Source organism: Megascapheus bottae, chromosome 13 (genome assembly GCF_031878675.1).
Source record: "Megascapheus bottae isolate mThoBot1 chromosome 13, mThoBot2.hap1, whole genome shotgun sequence".
Lineage (NCBI taxonomy): Eukaryota > Metazoa > Chordata > Mammalia > Rodentia > Geomyidae > Megascapheus > Megascapheus bottae.
Genome location: NC_143521.1, coordinates 37,746,786 through 37,758,915, shown reverse-complemented (window position 1 = coordinate 37,758,915; position 12,130 = coordinate 37,746,786). Strand labels below are relative to the sequence as shown.

Here is a 12,130-nt window from a genome sequence, read left to right as displayed (position 1 = left end):
CAGGGCAACACCCAGGCAGAGTTCAAGCCCCATGACCCACAAAAAAGAATAATAATAAAAATAAATAAAAACAAGGATAAAAGGGAGGTTGAGGGTATGGCTCAAGTCTGCCCAGCCAGTTCCAGAAAGGAAAACAAGCATCTTCATACTGATTTGAAAGGGATGCTAAAATATCCTTTTCTCTTCCAAACGTATAACTTGGCAGAGACTGAATTTCCTCTAAACACTTGAATGAAAAGAATGCACTTAGCCAGGCTCCAGTGGCTTATCTGCAACCCCAGCAGCTCAGGAGGATTCAGAGTCAAAGCCAGTCTGGGGAGAAAAGTACCTTGAGACTCTTATTTCCAGTTAACCACTCAAAAACTGGAAGGGGTACTGTGGCTTAAGTGGTAGAGCCCTAGCCTTGGGCACAAAGAAGTTAAGGGATAGCACCCAGGCCCTAAGTTCAAGCCCTACAACTGACCAAAAAATAAGTAAATAAACAATGCACCTCAGTCGTCAGAAGCTGAAACAAATACACAGATATAATGGACTTCCAGCAAACCCATCACTACATACACTCAATATCTAGTTTTCTGAAATATATTTTTCATTAAATACGCTATTTATATTGTCGTAAAAGTTAATTATTGTTCTAAAGGAACTTAAGATACTTTAAGCTCTAAAGTAGTAAATATTAGTAACTAAAATGCAAATATTAGGAGATAGTGGAAACAAACTAGGGAAAGTTAAGAATCCAGTATGGAAGCAAGGAGAGGTGCCCATTAGGCTACAAGAACTGCAGATCTCAAAGTGAACTTGCCTCCAGCTAGGGGAAGGGCTGGCCCCAGAAGCCCTCCAAGAATGGAATGCATGCCTGGGAGGGCTAGGGTCTAGAGTTTTCCCCAGGGAAAGAGTTCCTCAACAAAGGGAAGGTTTTACATTTTTGTTTATTGTAAATGTAAGGTTTTATTAGAGTGTGCTCTCAGCAGTTGTGTATGCGAACAGGGGGAAAAAAGATTCAGCAGAAGGAAATAAATGGCCAAACTGGTATGCCTATTAGGAAGGTAAGATGACGTACATTTTAGAAACTGAGATTTGACCAGGAAAAGGTAAGCCCAGGGCTCTGGATATTGGCCAATGGGCATTAGAAATAAAAGTGAGAGGAGCATTAAAAGAAAAAACTGGGGGGCTGTGAGTTTGGCCTAGTGGTAGAGTGCATGCCTAGGGTTGGACTCCTCGGTACCACATACATGGAAAAAAGCTGGAAATGGTGCTGTGGCTCAAGTGGTAGAGCTCTAGCCTTGAGAAAGTCCAAGGACAGTGCTCAGGCCCTGAGCTCAAGCCCAGGACTGGCAAAAAAAGAAGAAGAAGAAGAAGAAGAAGAAGAAGAAGAAATAAATAAATAAATAAATAAATAAAAAGAAAGGCAATTTTGGGGTCCCGGAGAATGGCCTAATGGTAGAGGACTTGCCTAGCATGCATAAAACCCTGGGTTCAATTCCTTGCTAGCCTTGAGAAAGTTCAAGGGCAGTGCCCAGGCCCTGAGTTCAATCCTTGGGACTGGCAAAGAAAAAGAGGGAGGGAGGAAGGGAAGAAAGAGAGGAAGGAAGGAGGAAAGGAGGGAGGGAAAGAAAGGAATGAGGGAGAAGGGAGGAAGGAAAAAGAAAAGCCAACCCATATAGGAAAGTCCCCAAGAGACTCTTATCTCCAATTAACCAGAAAAAAAAAAATCGGGAAGTGAAAAGGCTAAGGAACAGCATATAAGCCCTGAATTCAAGTCCCAGTACCAAACGCAGACACACAAAAAGAAAAGGGGCTGGGAGTACAGCTTAGTGGTAGAGTGCTCACCTGGGATGCACGAAGCTCTGGGTTCGATTCCTCAGTACCACATACACAGAAAAAGCTGGAAGTAGTGCTGTGGCTCAAAAGGCAGAGCGCTAGCCTTGAGCAAAAAGTGTTCAAGGACAGTGACCAGACCCTGAGTTCAAGCCCATGACTGGCTAAAAAAAAAAAAGCAGGGGGACTGGGAGTTTGGCCTAGTCATAGAATACTTGCCTAGCTCACATGAGGACTCGGGCTTGATTCTTCGAGTGGTAGAGTACTTGCCTAGCACACATGAAGACCCGGGTTCGATTCCTCGGTACCACATACATAGAAAAAAGCCAGATATGGTGCTGAGGCTCAAGTGGTAGAGCTCTAGCTTTGAGAAAGTCCAAGGACAGTGCTCAGGCCCTGAGCTCAAGCCCAGGACTGGCAAAAAATAAAAAATAAAAAAAAGAAAGAGAGAGGGAGAGGGAAAAAACTGGAAGAGACAGCGAAGGGATGACATTGCCTAAAAAGAAAAGTACTCTTACCTGGCTGGCTCCCAGTGGCTCACTCCCGTGATCCTAGCTACTCAGGTGACTGAGATCTGAGAATCAAGGTTAGAGGCCAGCCCTGCAGAAACGTTGCCCTGACACTCTTATCTCCAGTTAACCACTCAAAACCCAGAAGTGGTGCTGTGTCTTACATAGAATACTAGCCTTGAGCCAAAGAGCTCAGAGACCATGCCCAGGTGCTGAGTTCAAACCCCCTACCCCACCCCCCAAAAAGAAGTAATCTTTACCTAACCTATATAATTGTACCCTCTCCATACACCACCTTTATATAACAATAAGACATACAAATAAATAAATGTACGCATTATCTGACTTATGTAATTATAACTCTTGTGCACTTCACTTTGATAATAACAATTTTTTTTAAAAAATTTAAGGAAGGGGGCGGGGAGTTTGGCCTAGTGGTTAAAGTGCTTGCCTAGCATGCATGAAGACCCGGGTTCGATTCCTTGGCACCACATGCATAGAAAAAAGCCAGAAATGGTGCTGAGGCTCAAGTGGTAGAGCTCTAGCCTTGAGAAAGTCCAAGGACAGTGCTCAGGCCCTGAGCTCAAGCCCAGGACTGGAGAAAGAAATAAATCAATAAATAAAATAAAATAAATAAAATAAAAAATTTAAGGAAGGGCCAAGAGTTTGGCCTAGTGATAGAGTGCTTACCTAGCATGCACAAAGATCCACGTTCAAGTCGGTACCACATACATAGAAAAAGCTGGAAGTGGTGCTGTGGCTCACTCAAGTGGTAGAGCTCTAGCCTTGAGAAAGCCCAAGGACAGTGCTCAGGCCCTGAGTTCAAGCCCCAGGACTGGAAAAAAAAAAGTCAAATTGGATCTTAAATTGGTGCCTCAGGAAGCTGACATGTGGGGGTTTGAAGGTAGCCACTGGTGCCCTGCAAAATATTTCACTCTTTAACTGGCAAACGAGAGAGAGAGAGATTTGCCTGCTCTGGCTTTGAACTTCAATCCTCAGATTTTAGCCTCCTCAGCAACTAGGATTATAGGTTTAAGTTACTGGTATTGTGTCCAGGCTTGCTTGTTGAGCTAAGGGCTCATACTTTTTTCTTGTTGTTGTTTTGGTTGAGGTGGGGGAAATAGATCCTTGCGCTAGCCTCAAATTATGATCCTCCTGATTTCTGCCTCCTAATATAGCTGAAATTAAAGGAATATGCTGCCAACACATCTGGCTGATTTTTTAAAAGAATCCATCTTCATAAAATCAATATGGTTGTGCTATTCCTATTACTTCTTGGCATCTCACAGCAGCAGACACCAGGGCAGGTGGCTAAAGTGAATGTCATATTCTATTTCTGTCTGCTCTTGGCTCAGCAGCAACGAATACACAATACAACGCACAGCCTGGGATGAGGCTCCATCTCTGCACATCTAATGAGTGGCATGAAGACCTTTCATCTTGGGAACGTCAGTGCTGACATTTGAATGTCACCCGTGAAATGTGCCTAAGTTTTGATGATGACATTAGACACAGATTTTAGGCTCAAAATCCAAAGCCTTCCCTGACCTATTATGCTGCCAAAGGACACATCCATTCTTAGGTGAAGGCGCACAGCATTCCCTTTCCTTGTGCGGGCTAGGAGTAAGTGTCTTCCTTGAGGAGACAGACCTTCTTGGTAGGCAAACATCGCCTGTGAGCCAAGTTATTGAGTGCTGGCTCACCTTCCTACCTTTTCACTTGAAAATGGGTTATCTTGTTTGGTAGTTAAAATATCATCAATGAGCAGATAGATGGCCAAATGAATTGTTGAGTCTATGAAACATTTGGAAAGAAAATAATTTGTGTCATTTGTAGTGTGTGTGTGTGTGTGTGTGTGTGTGTGTGTGTGTGTGTGTGTGTGTGTACCAGTATTGGGACTTGTATTTTGTTTAGCTTTTCCACTTAAGGCTGGTGCTCTACATTTGAGCCATAGTTCCACTTCTAGCTTTTTGCTGGTTACTTGGAAATAAGAATTTCATGGATTTTCCTGTCTGGGCTGGCGTTGAACCTTGATTTTCAGGTCTCAGCTTCCTGAGCATCTAAGATTACAGGTGTGAGCCACTGGTGCCCAGGCTAACATTTCACTTTTTACCTCTACTAAGGCAAAGAGGAGAACCAACTTAGTAGCGCTCAGGCCCTTGGCTCCCCATCATTCATACGGTGATCTAGGTAGGTTACTAAACCTGAGTCAATCGCCTTGTAGGAATAATTATGATAACACACTAAATGGTAACTATGAGTGGCTGGAAGACATTGCTCAAGTAGGGAAGGAGAAAAGTTATTTTGGAGCCAGTCTGCTAGATTTGTGCTGAACAGCCCTCTGTCATTTTGTCACAAGTCCTTGCTAGCAAATGATGAAACAAAAGACAACCAGTTTCGACTCCGTTGTTTGACTCTGGGGAATATTTATTCTTCTGCAAGTTTCCTTCATATCAGGCCATAGAAATTGTGAAACTATCAGAATTTCCCTTCCATCTGCTTTATTGAGCCGAAATACAGGGAAGGTCATTTCTTAAAAGCTCTTCCTTCCTCTCAATTGCTTTTTAGGGATTTTAGGAAAATGCTGTTTTTGAGAAATCTGTGATCTCATTAACTGAGCTATTCAGAAACTCCAAGAGCCACTTACCAAAGAAAATTTAATGTCTAATCAACTTACCTGCTCCTCCTTTTCAAATGCATTTTGCATTTTCAACTTATGGGTTAAATAATACCCATTTCCTGGACTAGAATTGTGGCCAAGGCTAGCTCTCTACTACTTGAGCTACAACTTCACTTCTGCTTTTTGTTTGTTTGTTTTTGTTTTTTTTTGTAGAGATAAGAGTCTCAGAGACTTTTCTGCCTGTGTAGGCCTCAAACCTTGATCCTCAGACTTTAGCCTCCAGAGTCTCTAGGATTACAAATGTGAACCAACAGAACCAGAACCTAGATTAATTCTTTTCCTACTTGTTTGTTTTTATTTTCCTTTGAGGAAGGATTTCCCTGAAGTAGCCCAGCCCTGGTTCCAAACTCTCTATCCTCCATATTTAGTTACTTAGATTACAGGCGGGCCCTACCACTTCCAGCATTTTAGAGCTCTTTAATTCTTAATGTAAGAGTTCTATGAGGTTATTCCTGCTTACCAGGCTCTGGCCTAGTGCATATGGCAAACGTAAAAATAACATGTTAGTAAAACTAAATAAACTTTTTTAAGGGAAGTGAGATTAGCATTTGGTTGTCTTCTCCATCCCTAAATTCTTATTTATTTGCCTCAGAGTGAAGATAAAACCACCTGACTTACCAAACCTCCGCAGTGAGCCAAGGAACTGGGAGTGCCTCTGATGACCTGATGCAAAGTGTCCTTCTAATACTTTTGTTACCCGAGCTGTGAAATGGAAAAGATAACATTAGTGACCCCAAATTGGCCATTAATAAATACTGAACGGGGGAGAGGGAGAAGAGTGTTTTTTTGCTGTTACTCTGTAAGTCTGGCTTGGCACAGAATCACAAGGAAGCTATAGGAGGGAGCACTGTAGGAACTTTCCTTGGCCCATACATAGGTGAAGAAAGATGGTCACATTTTCCCTCCGCCCTGCCCCCCCAACCAGGCTCCTTAGATTCATATTAGCTAAATGATGTTCAAAGAAAAAGCAGAAGAGGAACACACAGGAAGCACTCAGATCCCCCAAGATGGCAAAACTCTGCTTCACTGCCTGCTAGCTGAGCGATGGCGAGATATCATGAGGACTGGGCCTCGGGAGCCTGGCACCGATACAACGCTCTGGGAAGGGCAAGTCATGATTACTAGATGCATTTGAATTCCTCCAACAGAGGCACTGTGGTTCTTGAGTCCGTGTCTATGTCTGTGCGCATGTGCACACTAATACTGGGGCTTGAACTCAAGGCCACCAGCCCTCACGTGACTTTTTCACTCAAGGAGAACACTCTCTTACTTGAGCCATTTCCCTACTTCTGGCTTTCTGCTGCTTAACTGGAGATAAAAGTCTTTTGGATTTGTCTGCCTGCGCTGGCTTTGAACCTTGTTCTTCAGATCTCAACCTCTTGAGTAGCTAACCATGGTTTTAAGGTTGTTGTTGTTGCTGTTATTATTATTTCATTTTTTGCCAGTCATGGGGTTTGAACTCAAGGCCTGGGCACTGTCCTTGAGTTTTCTCAAGGCTAGTGCTCTACTACTCGAGCCACAGTACCATTCCTGGCTTTTTCTGTATATGTGGTACCAAGGAATTGAACCCAGGGCTTCATGCATGCTTGGCAAGTACTCTACCACCAGGTCACACTCCCAGCCCAGTTTATGCATTCTCAGTTGCCATCGTATCCACCACAGCTGGCCTTCCTGCCCAGAAGCCATCCTAACTGCTCAACTCCAGAGCTTGTGGCTAGCTAGCTTCTCGACAGCCGATTTTATGATAATACAACTTCATCAAGAATGAAAAAAACTGGCCTGAGAGCCCCTCCTTTTGCCACCACGCAAGTACACCACCTACCTTAGGTAACAGAATACTAACTTACGACCCAACTCAGTATCATTTGTTCCAAAGTTCTCCCCAATGCAAGGGCCAAATTAACTAAGCTTGAGTTTTTGATTAACATACAGTGCTCGAAGGAACTTTGACCCATAGAAACCTGGCTTTGCCTGGCTCCCGAGTCCGCCCAGTATCCTGAGTGCCCATTTGAAGGGTAATAAAAAACACAACTGTTTGCCTATAGCAAATGGAGGTGGGGCCAAGCGTGTTGCACAGCTTTTTATCTCAGTTCTCCTCCAAACCCTGCTTGGCAAAGAAGTCTACAGCCCACATCCATTTGAGAGGGAACAGAATACAGGGCGTGTCTTTCCACACTGAAATGCATCCCAGTTCTACCAGACATTTTGAAACATCAGTTCCTTACAGCCGGGCACTGGTGGCTTCAATCCTCGCCATTCATGAGGCTGAGACCCAAGGTTTGCCAGCACATGGGCCCTGAGTTCAAGTCCAAGTACTGGCTCCAAACAAAACAACAACAAAAGAAAAATGTGTAGGGTCCTAAGATCAATGAGCAGCGTCTAGATGGAGCGTGCTATAACCAGTCAGACATGACCATGGGGTCACTGCCCTCCCTGCACCCCCCCCCCCACGGTTCCCGGCTTCCCTGGACTGTGACGTTATAAAACTGGAGTCTGACACAAGGAGGGAACCACAAAAGCTGAGAGTCCAAATGTCTGCCTAGTCCAAGACCAACAGTGCCTGCCCATCACAAATGCACAAGGGACAACCCTCTGCATCTCAGCGAGACCGTGTTCACAGACTGAGTCTTCGAAGAGGGGACTAAGGTTCCCGGGGGTCCCTGGGGCATGCCCTAATGCAAAATGGCTGCCGCCCTTACAATAAGAGTTTATCAGGACACTGACCATGCATGTCTAAGTGAGATTAGGGTGACAAGATAGCCATGTGCAGGCCAAGAATAAACAACACGAACAATCAGCCTTGTGAGCACGGCTCCCATCCCTGGTACCAAGATTTGAACTCAGAGCCTCATACCTGCCCTGCTTGTTTGCTTGCCTGGTTCTCTACCACTCGAGCCATGCCTACAGCCTAGCTTTTAGTTAGCCAGATAGAAATAAAATCTTAAGACTTTCTGCATTGGCTAGCCTAGAACAAAGATCTTCAGCTCTCAGCACATGAACCCAAACCTGCTATCACCTTGATAGCCTACACAAGTTTCAGAGAACTCCATCTCTACTAAGATCCCAGTCTATAGTATTTTGTTATGACAGCTGGAGCAAACAGATAGCTCTATCTTACTTCCTACATTCCCCAACCTTCTGCCTCAGGACAGGGCAGGTCACAAACATGCAAGGCAGGCTAGAAGGGCAATTAAAGGACTAATGTGGTGGTTGGAGCTAGGAGGACAAACTTAGAAACCATCCTACAGTGAGGCCTACAGTGTGTGACGTGTAGGCTAAAGCATCACAGTTTGGACAATGAGAAACCAAGCATGGTGGCACACAGGTACGCAGGAGGCAGAGGTAGGAGGATTATGAGTTCAAGGACTACCAGTGAGACTTTATCTCAAACGCAGACAACCAATCTGGGGGAGGAACCCTGCTTTTCATGTCTTTATTAGTTGAACATCTACTGCAGGCCTTGCTCTACGCCAGGTGCCAGAATAAGACTTGTGAGTACAATGCATGGAGGAGGTTATAGCCATCACGGGACTCTTGGTTGGCCAATGGACTCAGGGACTAAACAAGGGTGGAAAAAAACAAGTTAAAATGACGAAGTCACCTCGAAACTAGGGGTCCGAGAATAGTGGGACAAAGCCTTACAAAACATGACAGACACTGCACACAAGGAGCAACGGCACCTGGGAAATTGGCCCCAACTCTGTCTGGACCCGTCAAGAAAAACGTGAGCCAAGTCTTACAGGACAATGACTCAGCCCAGCAGCCTGGGAGTAGGAAGGACATTTTTCAGACAGAAGGAATGGACAGTTCTTGGGTACAAGGACAAGGAGAGAATGGCTCTGGGTTGGGCAGAGGCAGACTGAGGTGGGAGGTGGGCAGGAAGTGGAGCTCACACCGGATTGCCCAGGAAACACCGGAGAATTAAACCAGGAAGGGGCATTCCAGAATCCCAGGCTAAAAAGAGCACTTTGACCTCCCTGCCGAGCAGGCTCGGGGCATGGCAACCTGTCAGGAGAAGATGAAGGGGAGTTAGGGACACAGACGCAGAGGTGCTTGCCAGGGAGGCAGAACTGAAATACTTGTGGTGTTCAGCCGTGGCCTGGGGTGATAATGTTCAAGGGCGCTGAGTGCAAAAGACAAACAAGCCCAGGGTTTTCAGCCTGGGAGCTCCTTTGATCAATGAGAGACTCTCTTTCTTTTCTCTTTTTATTTTTATTTATTTTTGGTGCCAGTTTTAGGGCTTGAACTCAAGATTTGCATTTTTGCTTAAGGCTAAGGAGGCTAATGCTCTACCACTTGAGCCACAGCTCTATTTCCTGTTTTTTGCTGGGTAATTGAAGAGTCTCATGGACTTTCTTGACCAGTCTGGTTTTGAACTTTGATCCTTAGAGCTCAATCTCCTGAGTAGCTAGGCTAACAGGTGTAAGCCACTGGTACCCAGCAAAATTTTGTGTGTGTGTGCACACACGCCAATTCTGAGGACTTGAACTCAGAGCATGAGAGCTACCCTTGAGCTTTACATATATATATATATATGTATATATATACAGTATACACACATACATACATACATACATACATACATACGGATAAGTGATTCCCTTGTAGGAAATTATTCTTTAATTAATCACACTTAAGTGTGATAAATGCTAATTAAACTAGAAATAAACCCGAAAGAACAAATGAGAAATTAAGGATTGTGCAACAATGCCAGCCCTCTCTCAGTGAATATGAATCAAATTAAAACAACAATCATAGCCACAAAGGTAAAACTTGTCTAATTATCTGAGAATGGAGCTGGGTGTGATTTTCCTGAATCTCCCTAGGGCTTTCTTTCTTTCTTTTTATTTTTGTTGGTTGTGGGGCTTGAACTCTGGGCCTAGGTGCTGTCCCTAAGCTCTTCCGTTCAAGGTTGGTGCTCTACCGCTTTGAGCCACAGTGCCACTTTCAGTTTTCTGGTGGCTAATGGAGATGAGTCTCACCATCTTTCTTTCCCAGGATGGCTTTGAGCTGCAATCCACACATCTCAGTCTCCTGAGTAGCTAGAATTACAAGCATGAGGCACCAGCGTCCAGGCACCCTGAGGTTTTCAACAGCATCCTAGAAAAGTTCAGCGTGTGTGTGTGTGTGTGTGTGTGTGTGTGTGTGTGTACATTAAAGATTCAAGGAGACTGTCTACCAAAAAGCATGACAGAACATTTTAGGAAGATGAAAATTTTTCAGTATTTGGAGGGGAGGAGCCGGGGTACTGGAGCTTAAACTCGTGACCTCAGGTTCATGACTGGCTTTTTTGCTGAAGGCTAATACTCAACTACTTGAGCCACATCTCTAATTCTAGCTTTTTGGTGGTTAATTGGAGATAAGAGTTTCAAGGACTTTCCTATCTGTGCTGGCTTCAAACCCAGATCCTCAGATCTCAGCCTCCTGAGTAGCTGGGGTTACAGGTATGAGCCACCAGTTCCTGGCGGGAAATTTCAGAATCTTGACTGGGGCAGTGGTTTCATATGTTATACAGGTGTTAAAAATTCATCCCTTAAAAGGTGTGAAATTTATAACCTCTAGATGATTTCTGAATGAAGACTGAAGGGAGAAAGACCTGTTATTGACATTCTGAAGAAATGGGGGGAAATGTTCCCATCAAAGAGCTTGCCTTAAAACTTCCCATTTCCAAACACAAACTCTGAGTGGATGAAACTGGCAAGGAATGCAGACACACTTTTCCACGCCAGCCGACACCTTTATTATTCCAATCTAAAGAACATCTCCCACCCCCAGCTTCCCTGCCCCGGCTGCCCTCTTGTGGTTTGAAGATGTATTTCCCGAGACAGTGGGCACAGGCTAAACCTAGCAGGGTTTAGTGCCCTGAGGGTACTGAGAGCCCTGTGCCGGCTTGCCATCTTGGGCTTGCAGACAGAGTGAAGTACCTAAGAAGATAATGTCACAAAATGATGTGATTGAGGCTGATGAATTTAGAATGTGATTCACTCTCAATGTAATCTGCTGCTTAATTAGAATGTACCTAAGTCCCTACTTTCACTTTTGCAACCTGGAGTCAGCCAATCAGAGTGCAGCACGGTCTCAATACAGGCCAATGGCAAGAAAGCAGAGCTCTAAGTTCCCATTGGCCCTCCGCTAGGGCCACTCAACACTCCCCGGTATCCCCATAGTGAGAAAAGAAGGTCCTGCTTAGAACCTGATGTGTCCCATAGGTGCAGAGGTCACCGGGGTCATCAGTTTCTAGCATACCTGGAATCATTTAAGAGTTCATAGCTGCAGCCCCAGGGCCTAGCCTGGTACCTGGCAGAATGAGCTCAGCAGAAACAGAAGCCTTCAGGCCCCAGGGTAAGGAATTGGTCAGCTGACAGTACTTCCTCCACACCTCAGGCGGCAGAACTGCCACAAGACATTTCCAGTCACTCTGAGTCCTGTGTCATCATTTCCTGTCCTCTTCCTTTTTTAAAGTACAAGCTAACAGACAACAGACCATGCACATTACATTTGAGTACTAAGTCAAATAGCCCGGCATGGAAAATACCCTGCAAAAGGGCTATGTAAAACACACACTGTTTTTTTTTTTATATATTTATTTTTTTTATTGTAATTAGTAAAAGGGTTACATGATATTTGCCAGATAGAAGGTGCATTAATTCACATACATTGATACCCTTTCACATGTCTTGGTACCCATTTCCCTCCCCCACACACTGGTTTTTGTTGTTGTTGTTGATTTGTTTTGTCCAGTCCTGGAGCTGGAACTCAGAGCTTGGGCAATGTCCCTGAGCCTCTGCGTGCTCAAAGTGTTCTACTCTTGAGCCGTGGCACCACTTTTGCCTTTTTCTGCTTATGTGGTGCTAAGGAATCAAATCTAGGCTTAATGCATGCTACTCAAGCACTCTACCACCAAGCCACATTCCCAGCCCCCCCCCATGACACAAATGGAGCTATGGTTCATGTGATAGAGTGCTAGCCTTGAACCAAAAAGCCTAAGTACCAGAACACTAAAATAAATAAGTAAATAACATAATTTGTTTAGTAGATAATTTTACAAAAATGAATCAATTCCACGGGCAAGGCAATGTGTGGCTTCACAAACCAAGCGAATGCAGATAAGCTTTTTTGCTTT

At 44.5% G+C, this 12,130-nt stretch overlaps 1 protein-coding gene across 5 annotated transcripts in view; it reads right to left on the bottom strand.

Moving 5' to 3' along the window:
- The window catches only part of Rbm47 (RNA binding motif protein 47), a 125,098-nt gene that overhangs the window by 61,613 nt on the left and 51,355 nt on the right, over nucleotides 1-12,130 (bottom strand). For 4 of the 5 annotated variants that reach the window (XM_090343685.1, XM_090343684.1, XM_090343689.1 and 1 more), the window contains one exon: nucleotides 5,626-5,709. The exons of the other annotated variant lie outside the window; for it this stretch is intronic. The gene's annotated coding sequence lies outside the window, so the exon portion shown is untranslated. The remainder of the gene's footprint in view (nucleotides 1-5,625; nucleotides 5,710-12,130) is intronic. 5 annotated transcript variants of the gene reach the window in all.